Here is a 16,786-nt window from a genome sequence, read left to right on the forward strand (position 1 = left end):
CCCTCTTCCCCCTTCATCCATTCCTCAGTCTGCCTGCATCGGCCTCTCAGGTAGGGAGTTCCAAATACCTAGACATCCCCAGAGTGTTTATCCTTCATCTCTTGTATGCCTGCGAGGTGTTATCTGCTCTGTATAGACCTGAATTAAGTTTTATTTACCTCAATTAAAACTCCCCCTCACCTTATCTGGACAACCACTTAACTGCAAGGAGATGGAGTGATCCGATCCTTTCGGGAAATGGGACGGCTGGGAGCACTGTCGTCAGACCATGGGGTTAGTAACGTCCTACAGGGAAAGGCGAGGGAGGAAAGGTTTTTGTGGGACAGAGTGACGTCCACTGTGAAGGTTGAGTATCCCTGCTTCTTAGACTGGATTTATAATTTAGGAAAGTGGAACGCAGTGGGGTGGGGGCAATGGCTCTCCATCACTGGGCCCTGATCGCTGAGATTTACGAGGGTGGGGTGGTCCACTAGAGCATCAAGAGCTCTCTTGACCATGGTCGGACACCTGGTAAAAATGGCTTCCCCCATCTGAAGGGAATAAAACTGCCCCTTTTAAGGGTCGATGAAAGAGAAAACAGCGGAATGGGTGATTGGAGAGGTTGAAGATGTAGACGGGACACAGCCGGGTGAGGGAGATAGAGAAACAGAATGGAGGGGTCCCACCTTACCTGCAAGATGTTTTTGGGCCTGCTCAAGGCAGGCATCCTGAAGAAACGGGTGGACGGGATAGCCACCACTGCCCTTGCTTTATGAAAAATCCATTCTCAAAATAAGAATGGTGAGGAGTTGTGGGGGGGGGGGGGGAAGGGGAATGGAGGAAGGGGGACTCTGCTGACTTCCCAACCGATAGGGGGAGAAGGAGAGGTGTTGTGGAAAGCTCTCCAATACCTGCAGCAGCAGGACTCCAGCACTGGGTGGCGCTCTCCTGCCTCACTCCCATAGGGATGCAGCCAAGGCTCCCGGCACAGTTTGCCGACACTCTCCCAGCCAGAGAGGCTTTACCTACCTAATGCAGTACACTGGAAAAAGGGAAATGTACAGTAAAGAATGGCGTTAGTCAATAGTGCGGCCAAACACATTATTATCCCAGGAAGCCCAGCTGATGGTCGATGGACTGGGAGAGTCACTCGTCCTGGCCTGGCCAGTTACAGTAAGGGCTCAGAGCACTCAGCACCTGTGTCAGGGGCCCAAGCGCATCTTGGATACGAATATGGGGAAAGGTAGGTCTCTGCAGACAGATAAGGATCATTTTATTTCTGGGGTGATTTGGGCAGCAGTACTGGTGGGACTGGCCAAATGGGAGACCCTTGTAATCCCACCTCCAAGCAAACTGGTGAACTCCAAACAGTACCACATCCGTGGTGATGCCGAGGAGATCAGCAGAACAGTGCAAGCAGCGTTGAAGGAAGGTGTTATTCAGCCAGCAACATCCCCTGACAGTAGCCCATTGTGGCTGGAGCAGAACGTGGCTAATAACAATAGACTTTGGGCAATTAAATATAGTTGCCCCACCCCACACAGTGGCTGTCCCACGTGTATTGACATTGTAGAGGACATGGGTTGGTATGCTGCAGTGGATTTGGCCAATGGTTTCTTTTCCACTCCACTGAGCCCAGGTCCCAAGACCAGCTTGCCTTTAGTGCCCAGTTATCAAGGGAGGTCATCCCAATGGCCTCCGATGGAAGAGAATGACTGGGTTATATCCTGGCAAAGGAAGCAGGCACCTGTGCCGTAATAGGGCAGGAATGTTGTGTGTAGAAGTCAGAGATTGCAACAGATTTGGCTGACCATATCCGACGGTCAGCAGATCATATAGGATATCAGTTCCGCAACTGTAACACCTTGATGGCCCTTAGAGCCCCAGGGGGCCAGAGATTTACCACAGTGCACTGGCATGTTACCAAAGCCATTTTGCCTTTATACTTACAGTTTTGTGATTTGTTAGTAATACGTCAGGGCCTCTGTGGGGGTTGTATTGCAGACTGTGAGCTGAATGTAATGGGGTTGTGACTGTCGAGGCGTGGAGTGTTTTGTAAAGGGTCAATCTTTGTGGTTGTCAAGTACCGCCCCACCACTGTGGAGCTGAGCGTAACAGATGAGCCCGATGGGAACACAGCCTTGAGGATGCGATGCTACCGTGGGAATGCGGGAGGGGGACTCGTGGAGAGTGATGATTCGTTCTGATTAGTGATTTGAGCTGGTGCTGATGTATGTATTGGTCCATTTACTTCAACATTTCACATCAGTGGAAACGGTAAAAAGCAGAGCAGTCAAGGGGGGGCTTCGGGATCGTTCTTCATGAACAGTGCCACAGATTGAGTGGGAGGTGGGCTGCAGTGCGAGGGGCTCGCGTGTACCTAGGTAAATATTTAATCCTTGTTCTGTTTGGTACAAATAAAGATAGGTTTGTAGTTCTAAGTGGATAATTGGAGTCTGTGTGTCTTTCTGCCTACGTGAACTGGGCATAACGTACTATTTTGGCTTAAGTCTTGATGGAGCAAGGTAACATCTTAACCTATTGTGAAGTGTTGTGATTTTCAATGGGCTACATGGAAACCAGAACTATAAGTATAACAAGTCTTTACTGAGCACAAGCAGGCAGTCAGGAAGAGGCCTGATGAAAGTATCTCTCAGAATAAGCTACTCAAAAGCTAAGATCTATATTCTATAGCATGAATGTAACACTTGTAGTTAGTACATATTTCAGTATTTGTGTGCAGACAGAATCATGTAGGGCTGCACATTTACAACTACAGAATGTCTCAACTGATTAGAACATCTCTGATCATTCAAACACCTTTGTAAGGAACACCAACACCCAAACCAGCCTTTATTAGTCACTAGATATAGTGCTTTCTGAGTATACAAATGTCACAAATATTGATTGAGAGACAATAAATGCCTATCAGTGTGTGCTAATTGGTTGGGGTGCCAGTCTGGGCTCCTTCCCTGACCTCACACTGTAGAATTTCAATGTGGCTCAATCAACGTAAACGTGCATCCATTATTTCCGTGGTAGTTCACAACGGTACAAAACCAGGGTGTCCTGCACCCAAGATTGGTTTCAGTGGCTGTTAGATTATTAAACAAAGCATCCTGGTGAAATGTCCATAGAAGAGATAGTCCTGTTAGCTTCCAAAGCACATCCCTGAAATAATCAGCAGTAAGCTGGGAGCCTGCAGTCTACTACATATTACATTGTTAATGCATTCTGGTTCTCATGCCTATTGTATCTGACATATAACTTTTTGACTGGTATTGTTACTCCCTAATGTTAAGAAACATGAAAAACAGAAATATGGGAAATGGAAACCAAGGACATTTAAATTCTTTCCCCCCAAGGGCCTATTCAGATCTCTTTTGAAGTCACTGATTAACTGTGTTCCACCATCCTCACAGGCGCCAAATTCCAGATCATATCTACTCTGAGTCATTTGAGTTTTCTCCTCCCATCCCTCTTGTACCTATTATCCAAAGTTTGAAGGCTGTCTCTCAGTCAAATGGGAAATCAGAAAGCAGAGAATAATGGTACACAGGCAGGAGAATGGTAAGCACTCCCCTGAAGTCTGTACTAGTGACTTCAACATAGACTGCAGAATTATATTTCCTAATCAGTGGAGGACAAAGAGCTTGGTATTGTGGTTAACAATGAGTAATAAACTGCAGAGGGTGTAATACCCTTCAATTCAACTTCCTTTAAACTAACTCTGTTCAAATCTATTCCAATGAGTGGAGACCCCAACCTGCTCAGGGTAGACAGCGCCATCAACCTGGGACCATGCAGTACCCCCTCCCCTCACCCCACCTGTATATTCCGGCTTCTTCCGTCTTCCTTTCCAGTCCTGATTTCAGCCTGAAATGTCAACTGTTTATTCCTCCCCATAGCTGCTGCCTGACCTGCTGAGTTCCTCCAGCATTCTGTGTGAGTTGCTCTGGATTTCCAGCATCTACAGAATCTCATGCGTTTGTTGCTCATAAATCATCTCTGAGCTACCTCCTTTGGTAATATGCCTCCCTAAATTAAGGAACAAGATCTGTTCATTTGCCTCCAGTTACAGCCTCAAGAAAAATCTAACCAATACCACATTTTTCCAATGGTAACTGTTAGGCAAACTGAGCCATTGTTACCCACTTCTGTCTCCCATGCTTTTTGAATTAGATTATCACACTGGCAGTCTTCCAGTACTCAGATTGTTCAAAACTGAGTTTATATGCACACACACGCACATGCATATAAGCACACGTGCGCTTGCACTCACACATATGCACATGCATGATGAAAAACTTACGCCACTGTATTTTTGGAAAACTATATTCACACATTTATGTGGCCACTTCAAATCAGATTCTCGCATGCAAGCCATCAGGCATTGGGACTTCTTAACTTCTAGCCTGCTTAATATTTATTCTCTAGTTATGAAGATGATACTCAATTTCACTTGTGTATTTTTTCAATCAAAATTCCTCGTCCTTTCAAGAATGTTATATACCATAACAGGCATGCTTCCACATTCGTCGAGATTGTAACACATGGTTGAGTTTATGTCTCATTCTTTCTGTGAAAGTCACAGAGGGTAACTTTCATCAGCTGTATTTTCTCTGCTCCAGGAGCTCAGCACAAGGATATTGATAACATCTGCCCACACACTCTACCTGTGTCCTCTAGAAGTATATTACTCATTGTTAACCATACTTGGTGCTTTCCACAGATTAGGAAATATAATGCTGTGGCCAGTGTCCTAAAGATTAAAGATTAGCTTTATTTGTCACAAATTCACCAAAACATCGAAGCATACAGTGAAATGGATTGCTTACGTCAATGACCAACACACAGTCTGAGCTGTACATGCACGTGTTGCCCTGCTTCCAGCACCAACATAGCACGCCCACGGCTCGCACTAATTTGTACGTTTTTGGAACGTTGGAGGGAACTGAAGCATCCAGAGGAAGCTCACGTGGCCACAGGGAGATCTCCTTACAGGCGGTGGTGGGAATTGAACCCTGATCTTACAGCTGGCACTGCACTAACCAATATGCAACCACTCCACCCCGCTAATTAGTCCTAGACACTGACACTGACTTCAGAGGGACATCTAACATTCGCCAAACTGAAAAGGTTGACCATTCACCATTATTTCTGATTTCCTATCTGTGAGTCTATTGCCCATTTGATTCCACTAGCCCAAAGTTTGTTAATCAAAATGAAAAGTGATATTGATGTCGACGGATCACACCAGTTGGCTCAGCACACAGACATATCGATCAAAGCAAATGCAGCGCTTGCATTTCATAATGCGCCATCCCCCCAAGGCCATCATTTCCATTGGCCTAAGCCGGACATAAGCAGGCCAGTGACGTAGTGGTATCCGCACCGGACTTCGAGATGAGTTGTTCTGGGTTCAAATCCAGCCGACTCCTTCCACAGTTTCCCTCTGTGGTGGGTTGAGCATTGAGCTAGCAAATCGGCCTCATAAAAAAACACAGACAAATGCTAAGGAAATGGCAAAATTGCTGCTCGATGCATCACAAGGCACAGCGAGGAACAACAAAGCTGGGCATACTTTTAAATTATACAAAATAAACACTGTGTTTCCAGATTTCTGATAACTAATTGGGTTATACTGCTGATAATCTAATTTGACAACCATTACGGATAAAATTATTTCTGCCTGAGCATTTAATTACTTTAGTATTGTGTAAATTAATTCACGTACAATGCTGAAAAATCTACTACACTTGCATTATGCAGTACTTCGCTTTTAATGGACTGCAAATATTTCTCATACAATATAAAAGTATGTTATTGCAATTTCTGATTAATAATTTAATGGCACATATTTTCACATGCTTTCATAAAATCAGCACAAATGCAATTATAATACAATTATGGAAACCCCTTAAGCTTTAAGATTATTGCTGCTGGTTATCCCTTTTGGGTGTTCCCTCTTTTCTCACACTTCTGTGCGTGGAACTCGATAGTCAAACAGTGAATTAGCGTTCTGATAGAGAAATATCACTCTGCACAGGGTGGGAGTGAGGGGAGAGAAAATTAGGGAGCAACATCAGGAAACAAAAAAAAATCATTAAATGGGAACCAGTCACTGGAGCCCATGAACTCCTGAACCCATGAACCCGTGACCCATGAACCCCTGAACCCATGACTCCATGAACCTGTGAACTCTACCTTTGCTCTTTTATTGCACTACTTTTAAAAATATTTCTTATTGTAACTTACAGCAATTTTTAATGTATTGTGTTTTGGTACCTACGGCTGCCAGAAAACAACAAATTTCATGACATATGCCAATGGTAATTAGCCTGAATCTGATTCTGAAAATTCAGACAGAGGGGGCAAAGAGAGACAGATAAAAAGTAAGATAAAGAGAGAGGGGGTAATGAAAAAGAGGAAGGTAAGAGAGGAATGGTGGAACAAAACGGTGTTAATCACCTGTTTCGTTTTACCTGTATTATGTTCACTGCTAAAGGATAATTCATTCACTGGATCTGACAGCAAATTGAACACTTTGCTGGTTGCAGAATGATTTGGGAGCATTTTTTAATTTCAAGTTACTGCCTGAAACAGTCTTTGGAGTAAAATTATGTAAGATGGCTCCAAATGTTCTATGCCCGGCAACCAGGTGTGATCCAGCATGCAAGTGAAACTTTTCCAGGGGATTTCATTGTCAATCACTTCCTTCCGCTTACATACCTGTTGCACCTCATGGTTCACCTTGAGCCAGGTCCTGCACCCCTGACTGTTTCTCCATGGGACAGCAGCTATCCCACTTGACCATCTACCCCAACTACTCCACACTGCCCTCACCATCCATATGCCCGGCCCCGTCTCCTAATACGAGCAGATCCTGCCGCTGCCCGGAAGCAGCCAATCACACCCAGTGAGTCGGGCTGCTGGCCAATGCCAGCCAATCAGAAAGAGAGCCAGGGTAACTGTCACCTAGCAACAGCAGTTCAAAGTCCAAAGCGAGGGGACAGAGCTGTAATTGACCCTTGATATTCCAAAGCTGTTAAGAAGTTTTTTTTTCACCCTTTTATTCAATAAATCAGCCAAGCAAAAAGTACATATTATGCAACTAGGAGAGAATGTGTCACAAGCTTAAGCAACTGGCCAAACTGAAGAAGGATGGGCAAGGGAAGGAAAACATGGAAGAGTCTTCCGACATTTTTTGGAGTATGGTTACAATTGGCAAAGTTACTGGTTGTAGCTCATCTCTTGGTGCTTTGGTCTTCCTGAAACATATTGGTCTTCCAGCACAGCAAGATGACAGTAAGGAGATGCTGCCAACTGGCACAGTCCAGGCTCCCAGAGTAAGGAACCAACGCTAAGGTTCTGTGGGGGTGAACCACAGTCTTGGCTCCTTTCCGTATCACACATGGAGAGGCTGAGTCAGCCGTGGAAAACCCTCAAACATTGCAATGATGTATCACCCCAGGGATCACACAGAGTCACAGGGCATTACAACACAAAATCAGGCCCTTCAAAAGGTTTAAAGTTCAAAGTCAATTTATTATCCAAGTACATATGTGTCAACATAATCAACGGGCTTACTCGACAAATCCATAATAGAGAAATAACCATAATAGAATCAATGAAAGACCACACCAACTTGAGCTTTCAACCAGTGTGGAAAAGATGGGAACCGTGCAAATATAAAAAGAAAAAAAAATAATAATAATAATAACTAAATAAACAATAAATATTGAGAACAGGAGTGATTCATGTTCTCCTTGAAAGTGATTCCATGAGCTGTGGGAACATATCAATGGTGGGGCAAGTGAAGTTGAGTGAAACCTTTGATTCAAGACTCTGATGGTTGAGGGGTAAGAACTGTTTCAGAACCTGGTGGTGTGAGTCTGGTGGCTCCTGTACTTTCTTCCTGAAGGCAGCATCAAGAAGAGAGAAGGACCTGTGTGGTGAGAGTCCCTGATGATGGATGCTGCTTTCCTGTGACAATGCTTCAGGCAGATGTACTCGATGGTGGGGAGAGCTTGGCCCGTGTTGGGCTGGGTCTTATCCACTCCATTTTGTAGAATTTTCCATTCAAGAGCATTGGTGATTCCATACCAGTCTGTGATGCAGCCAGTCGATATACTCTTCACCACACATCTATAGAAGTTTGACAAAGTATTAGATGTCATGCTAAGTATCCACAAACTCCTAAGGAAGTAGAGGCACTGTCACACTTTCTTCACAACTGCACTTAACTGCTGGACCCAGGACAAGTCCTCTGAAATGATAACATCTAATTTAAAGTTGCTGATCCTCTCCACTTCTGATTCCCCGATAAGGACTGGCTCATGGACCTCTGGTTTAGAAACATAGAAAACCTATGGCACAATACAGGCCCTTCGGCCCAAAAAACTGTGCCGAACATGTCCTTACCTTGAAAATTACCTAGGGTTACCCATAGCCCTCTATCTTTCTGAGCTCCATGTACCTGTCCAGGAATCTCTTAAAAGACCCTATTATATCTGTCTCCACCATCGTCACCGGCAGTCCATTCCATGCACTCACCACTCTCTGCGTAAAAAATTACCCCGACATCTCCACTATACCTACTTCCAAGCACCTTAAAACTGTGCCCTCTCGTGTTAGCCATTTCAGCCCTGGGAAAAAGCTGCTGACTATCCACATGATCAATGCCTCTCATCATCTTGTACACCTCTGTCAGGTCACCTCTCATCCTCGGTTGCTCCAAGGAGAAAAGGCCAAGTTCACGCAACCTGTTCTCATAAGGCATGCTCCCCAATCCAGGCAACATCCTTGTAAATCTCCTCTGCACCCTTTTTATGGTTTCCACGTAAGGCAACCAGAATTGAGCACAATACTCCAAGTGGGGTCTGACCAGGATCCTATAATGCTGCAACATTACCTCTTGGGTCCTAAACTCAGTTCCACAAAGTCAATAATCAGCTCCTTGGTTTTGCTGACATTGAGTGAGAGGTTGTTGTTGTGGTATCACTCAGCCAGAATTTCATTCTCCCTCCTATATGCTGATTCATCATCTCCTTTGACTCTCCCTATGACAGTGGTGACCCCAGCAAATTTGAATCTGGCATCAGAGCTGTGTTCAGCCTCACAGTCATATGAGTAAAGCGAATAGAGCAGGGGGCAAAGCTCACAGCTTTGTGGTGCACCCCTGTTGATGGAGATTGTGGAAGAGTCTTTGCTGTCCAAATGTTCCAGGAAGAGACAATGAGATGGCATCTGATGTGCAGCTGTTGCTCTGGTAGGCAAATTGGAGTGGATCCAATCTCTCCTCAGGCAGGTGTTGGTATGTTTCATCACAACCTGCCAACTGCGGATGTAAGTGCTACTGGATAGTCATTGAGTCAGTTTACCTTCAGCCCATCTAGTCAGTTCCAGACTGTTAGTCTGCCGAGTCCCATTGAAACAAACTACATATCCATCCCATCCAGTCCTTATTCAAATTTTTCTTAGATATTGATATTAAACCTACATCCACTACCTCTGTAGGCATTCCATATTCAGAATCAGAATCAGGTTCATTATCATTGGCACGTGACATGAAACTTGTTAAGCGGCAGCAGTAGTTTAGTGCAATACATAATCTAGCAGAGAAAAAAAATTAAATAAAATAAAAAGAATACTAAAAAAGAAAATTCAAATACTACTACTAATAATAATAAATAAACAAGTAAAGCAATTGTGTATATTGAATAGACTTTTTAAAACCTTGCAAAAACAGAAATACAGTATATTTAAAAAGTGAGGTAGTGTCCAAAGCTTCAATGTCCATGTAGGAATTGGATGGCAGAGGGGAAGAAGCTGTTCCTGAATCGCTGAGTGTGTGCCTTCAGGCTTCTGTATCTCCTACCTGATGGTAACAGTGAGAAAAGGGCATGCCCTGGGTGCTGGAGGTCCTTAATAATGGACGCTGCCTTTCTGAGACACCGCTCCCTAAAGGTACCCTGAGTACTTTGTAGGCTAGTGCCCAAGATGGAGCGGACTAAATTTACAACCCTCTGCAGCTTCTTTCGGTCCCGTGCAGTAGGCCCTCCATAACAGACAGTGATGCAGCCTGTCAGAATGCTCTCCACAGTACAACTATAGAAGTTTTTCAGTGTATTTGTTGACATGCCAAATCTCTTCAAACTCTTAATAAAGTATAGCCACTGTCTTGCCTTCTTTAAAACTACATTGATATGTCTTTTTTTTAAGATTGCTATGAGGAGTTGTTTTTTTTTAACCATTGTATATATAACAGCATACTATTTTACCTATTTGATTTTGACATTATATACTTTCTGTTTTTATTATTGCTGTTTATATGTCTTTTATATTATCTACTTGTTAAACTCCTCTTCTGATTTGTATATTCTTTATTTGAAAATCAATAAAAAGATTGAAAAATGAAATGAAATGATATGTTGGGACCAGGTTAGATCCTCAGAGATCTTGACACCCAGGAACTTGAAGCTGCTCACTCTCTCCACTTCTGATCCCTCTATAATGATTGGCATGCGTTCCTTCGACTTGCCCTTCCTGAAGTCCACAATCAGCTCTTTCGTCTTAATGACGTTAAGAGCCAGGTTGTTGCTGCGACACCACTCCACTAGTTGGCATATCTCACTCCTGTACGCCCTCTCATCACCACCTGAGATTCTAGCAACAGCAGATGTATCGTCAGCAAATTTATAGATGGTATTTGAGCTATGCCTAGCCACACAGTCATGTGTATATACAGAGTAGAGCAGTGGACTAAGCACACACCCCTGAGATGCACCAGTGTTGATCGTCAGTGAGGAGGAGATGTTATCACCAATCCACACAGATTGTGGTCTTCCAGTTAGGAAGTCAAGGATCCAATTGCAGAGGGAGGTATAGAGGCCCAGGTTCTGCAACTTCTCAATCAGGATTGTGAGAATGATGGTGTTAAATGCTGAGCTATAGTCGATGAACAGCATCCTGACATAAGTGTTTGTGTTGTCCAGGTGGTCTAAGGGTGTGTGGAAAACCATTAAGGTTGTGTCTGTTGTTGACCTATTATGGTGATAGGTAAATTGCCGTGGGTCCACGTCCTTTCTGAGGCAGGAGTTCAGTCTAGTCATGACTAACTCTCAAAGCATTTCATCACTGTAGATGTGAATGCTACCGGGTGATAGGCATTAAGGCAGCTCACACTATTCTTCTTAGGCACTGGTATAATTGTTGCCTTTTTGAAGCAAGTGGGAACTTCCACCCGTAGCAGTGAGAGGTTGAAAATGTCCTTGAATACTTCCGCTGGTTGGTTGGCACAGGTTTTCAGAGCCTTACCAGGTACTCCATTGGGACTTACCGCCTTGCGAGGGTTCATTCTCTTTAAAGACAGCCTAACATCGGCCTCTGATTCAGAGATCACAGGGTCATCAGGTGCAGCAGGGATCTCCACAGCTGTAGTTGTTTTCTCCCTTTCTGAGCGTGCATAGAAGGCTTTGAGTTCCTCTGGTAGTGAAGCATCACCGCCATTCATGCTATTGGGTTTCGCTTTGTAGGAAGTAATGTCTTGCAGACCCCACCAGAGTTGCTGTGCATCCAATGTTGCTTCCAATCTCATTCAAAATTGTCTCTTCACCTTTGAAATCACCCTCCGCAAATCATACCTGGTTTTCTGGTACAGGCCTGGGTCGACAGACTTGAATGTCACAGATCTAGCCTTCAGCAGACGACGTACCTCCTGGTTTATCCACGATTTTTGGTTTGGGAATGTACAGTAAGTCTTTGTAGGCACACACTCATGCACACAGGTTTTAATGATGTCGGTAACAACTGCAGCATACTCATCCAGGTTCGAAGATAAATCCCTGAGTACAGTCCAGCATCTTCTGTGTGAAAAAGTTCCACCTCAGGTGCCCCTTAAATATTTCACCTTCTACCCTTAACCTATGACCTCTAGTTCTAGTCTCACCTGACCTCTGTGGAAAAAGCCTGTTTGTCTTTACCCTATTCATACCCCAAAACATGAGTGGCAATGGTGCTATGCTTTAAAAAGATAGGTTAACGCTACTGAATCGGTTAACCACAAATGTAAAAACCTTGGAACTATTTATTTTGTATACATTTTTTATTCTGAATAAAATTTATTTTTGCAAAATTTGTGTGGGCTTCTGCAACTTCTCTGGATTATGCCGTAAATATATTTTTGTTAGGTAGGGAGCGCTGGAATTATGAGGAAAGACTGGTGAAATGCACACAGATTGGGATGGTGTTTTGATTTTGAAGGTAAGTTCCAGGTGGTGGTGTTCCCAGTGTTCCAAGTGGCTGCCAACAGTACCTGTCTCAACAGGAGAATCATGTTAAAGAAACTTATGCAAATTGATGTGGGGGCTTTGTTGAATTAAAAAGCTACAGGCAATAATGAGGAGTGAGTGTTTTGTAATGCAGAGAGGTGATGCAAAATCAGGCAGCATCTACAGAGAAGTCAAGTCAAGTCACTTTTATTGTCATTTCAACCATAACTGCTGGTACAGTATACAGTAAAAACGAGACAACGTTTTTCAAGTCCATGGTGTTACATGACACAGTAGAAAAACTAGACTGAACTACGTATAAAAAAAACAACACAGAGAAAACTACACTAAACTACAGATCTACGCAGGACTGCGTAAAGTACACAAAAACAGTGCAGGCATTACAATGAATAATAAACAAGGCAATAGGGCAGTAAGGTGTCAGTCCAGGCTTTGGGTATTGAGGAGTCTGATGGCTTGGGGGAAGAAACTGTTACATAGTCTGGTCGTGAGAGCCTGAATGCTTCAGAGCCTTTTCCCAGATGGCAGGAGGGAGAAGAGATTGTATGAGGGGTGCTTGTGGTCCTTCATAATGCTGTTTCCTTTGCAGATGCAGCGTGTAGTGTAAATGTCCGTGATGGCGGGAAGAGAGACCCCGATGATCTTCTCAGCTGACCTCACTATATGCTGCAGGATCTTGCGATCCGGGATGGTGCAATTTCCGAACCAGGCAGTGATGCAGCTGCTCAGGATATTCTCAATACAACCCCTGTAGAATATGATGAGGATGGGGGGTGGGAGATGGACTTCCCTCAGCCTTCGCAGAAAGTACAGACGCTGCTGGGCTTTCTTTGCTATGGAGCTGGTGTTGAGGGACCAGGTGAGATTCTCTGTCAGGTGAACACCAAGAAATTTGGTGCTCTTTACGATCTCTACCGAGGAGCCGTCGATGTTCAGCGGGGAGTGGGGAATAAACAGTTGACGTTTCAGACTGAGACCTTTATCAGATTTCCTTTCCAGTCTTGATGAAGGATCTTGGCCCGAAATGTCGACAACTTTTCCCCTCTCTAGAGTTTCTGTGTTTTGTGTGTGTTGCTCTGGATTTCTGGCATCTGCAGGATCTCTAGTTTTGGTGGTAGAAGCGTTCGTTTGAAGCGATGGGGAGAATGGAGGGGGTAATTGTTGATGTCAAGATTCTGAGTAGAAGTGATTTTCAAAATGGTAGAGAATGATGGATTAAGGTGGGGACAAGAAGAGATTTAAGGCAAAGGATGTTTAAGAGTTGAGGTGATTAGGAGAGGGGAAGGAATTGCTTAGGGTAATTGCCAATCTGATTGGGCAATTGTGTGATCTGATTGTTCCATATATGATTGTATACATAGCTGCTGTAAAAATTGTCTGGCAGGATATGATTTCAGCTTATTAAAAGTCATTAGTCACAGAATAAAAGAGTATTGCACAAATCTTGGGACCAAAACAAATTCTGTAGGCTGTGATAGTTGGCAAAGTGCATACAGTTATCTCTCTGTACTTAGTTCTGCTTCCATCCTACCAACAGCTTGCCGAGGATTGCTCATTTGTTCCTTTTCACAACACTCTTCTTTCTGTGCTGGGGTGGGACTTGGTCTCCCAAATACTCCCCCCACCACGCCCACCCCCCATTCCTACACAGTGAGCTTTGAGTGGGCTGTTCAATCATGTCATAATTCAATGGGTAGCACATTTACTTTGATTATGGATTTAGCTTGGACTAAACACTCCATCGCAAAATCTGCAGTTTGGCATCTCTGCAGGACAGTCCTTCCTCAGCATAGTACTTTCTCTTCACCACCCGAACATCCAACCTTCCTCGCGATGCACAGGCCCAGAGAGCGGGTCTTTGAACACACAGCTCTGGGTTCACTGAACCAAGGCAGCCACCCACAGAAAAAGCATATGAAATAGTCTACTCAATGAAACTTGTTAAGGAGAAATAAAATCGCTCAGTAATTTTAACTTGTATTTAACAGAGCCTGACCTGTGAGCTGGTGTCTTTAGGTAATGCAGCTGGCAACAAGGATAAGCTTTTGACTCCAGAGAATGTTTTCAAGCAATTTTATTCCTGAACCAAAAAACCATCTGAAATCAGAATCACTGACACGTGTTGCGAAGGTTATTGTTTGTGGCAGCAGTACAGTGTAATACACAAAAAAAACTATAAATTACAACAAGAAATATATATATGTAAAATTAAATGAAATAAGTAATGCGAAAAAAGAACAAAATTAGTGAGGTAATGTTCACATATACTGCAATTAACAGCCACAATGTTAGTGAGCTGTTGCAGTAAGTTGTGTTCATAAATGTACAGACATTGAAACTTCTGCCAAGTATGCACTGCCTCAAGGAATAAAAACATCATACCGGGTTAGGAGTTAGACAATAACCTATCCCTCAACGTCAGCAAGACGAAGGAATTGGTTGTTGACTTCAGAAGGAGTAGCAGACCGCATGACCCCATCTACATTGGTGGTGCGCGGGTGGAACAGGTCAAAAGCTTTAAGTTCCTCAGGGTGAATATCACAAATGACCTGACTTGGTCTAACCAAGCAGAGTCCACTGCCAAGAAGGCCCGCCAGTGCCTTTACTTCCTGAGAAAGCTGAAGAAATTTGGCCTGTCCCCTAAAACCCTCACTAATTTTTATAGGTGCACCGTAGAAAGCATTCTTCTAGGGTGCATCACAACTTGGTATGGAAGTTGTCCTGTCCAAGACCGAAGAAGCTGCAGAAGATCGTGAACACAGCCCAGCACATCACACAAACCAATCTTCCATCCTTGGACTCACTTTACACCACATGCTGTCGGAGCAGTGTTGCCAGGATAATCAAGGACACGACCCACCCAGCCAACACACTTTTTGTCCCACTTCCCTCTGGGAGAAGGTTCAGGAGCTTGAAGATTCATACGGCCAGATTTGGGAACAGCTTCTTTCCAACTGTGATAAGACTGCTGACGGATCCTGATCTGGATCTGGGCCGTACCTTCCAAATATCCGGACCTGACTTGCACTACCTTACTTTCCCTTTCCTATTTTCTAATTATGATTTATAATTTAAATTTTTATTATATTTACTTCATTTGTACTTCAGGGAGCGCAAAACGCAGAAACAAATATCACTGTGATGATTGTACGCTCTAGTATCAATTGTTTGGTGGCAATAGAGTATAAAGTTACACATCTAAAACAAGGTAGGAGGGAACAACAAGTGAAGTAGGTGTAAGGATAGAGAGGATGATCTGGACAAACTTTTCAGTGGCTAAATACCTTTAGCAAACGTTAGCATGTTCAAGCCTGATGTCATCAGACAGTTAACACAGATTTGTGAAAGGAAATTTGCTGGAATTTTTTGAAGATAATACTAGCAAAATAGATGAGGGGTAAATATGTATATGTAGTACTTTATATTCCAGTCAGGTGCAGTTAATTCAGTAAGTTTCTGTTCAAATGATAAATGGGATTATTTATTTTTATTTAGGGGTACAGGCCCGTCCAGCTCAATGAGCCGCAGCACCAGCAACCCACCGATTTAACCGCAGCCTAATCACTGGACAACTACAATGACCAATTAACCTATCAACCGGTACGCCTTTGTGGGAGGAAACTAAAGCACCCGGAGGTAACCCACAAGGTCACGGGAGGGATGTACAAACTCCTTACTCACGACACCAGAACAGAACTCCGAACTCTGGCGCCCCGAGCTGTAATAGCGTCACACTGACTGCTATGTTTCCATGGCGCCAACCAATAAGATTCTCTTTAGTATAGTCGTGTGGACTGAGGATTTGTTAACAGAGAGAGAACAGAGAAATAGAAACTGTGATGACATTGAGTATACCTTTTCTGGAGTCCTAACCCTAACCTTAAAACTAAGTGTCTCTAAGTATCCTCACATTAGGGAGATTATACTGTATCAACCTATAATTCAAAGATTAATTTACTTTAGTCTCTCCTGTGAAAGGATTTAGCTGTCAATAATCAGTGTTTCAAGTGGTGAGGTCACTATTCCCAACCAAGGAGATACTTCCTGCTAATGAAGCAGATTAAACACAGCTATTTTATTTTAAATGGAACACATTTATTTTGAGGAATCATTTTAACAGAGTTTATAATTATACAAAGAATTTCCGAACACAAGTACAGTTCTTACAGACTAGAAATCCAGACCAGTGAGTTGCAGACAAACGCATTGTCTGTCACAAAAAGGGGAGGCTCTGGGAAGAGATCCCTCTTGGGCCGAGGCTGAGGAGTGGATTCTAAACCTTTTTCTCTGTAACTTCTCCTCGCACTTTCTAATACTTTATCAGTCATCCAGTGACAAGCTCAACAGCATGCGATGTTGTCTAAGCTGAATTGATCAAGTCAGATGGCTCAAGTTATTCCTTCTGATCAGGCTGAAGTCTCAATTAAGGCAGCAAAAGACTCCCTGACCCTGGACAGCATTATTTCTCAAGAGGATAGCTAAGTAACACTGCAATAAACATCTTTAACTGTTTC

At 43.5% G+C, this 16,786-nt stretch overlaps 1 protein-coding gene across 1 annotated transcript in view; it reads right to left on the reverse strand.

Moving 5' to 3' along the window:
• Positions 1–6,865, reverse strand: part of LOC132392857 (uncharacterized) — a 55,319-nt gene extending 48,454 nt beyond the window's left edge. Inside the window, exon 1 of the mRNA XM_059967349.1 lies at positions 6,712–6,865. The gene's annotated coding sequence lies outside the window, so the exon portion shown is untranslated. The remainder of the gene's footprint in view (positions 1–6,711) is intronic.
• Between the last annotated feature and the right edge of the window lie 9,921 nt (positions 6,866–16,786).

Source organism: Hypanus sabinus, chromosome 4, assembly GCF_030144855.1.
Source record: "Hypanus sabinus isolate sHypSab1 chromosome 4, sHypSab1.hap1, whole genome shotgun sequence".
Taxonomy (NCBI): Eukaryota; Metazoa; Chordata; class Chondrichthyes; order Myliobatiformes; family Dasyatidae; genus Hypanus; species Hypanus sabinus.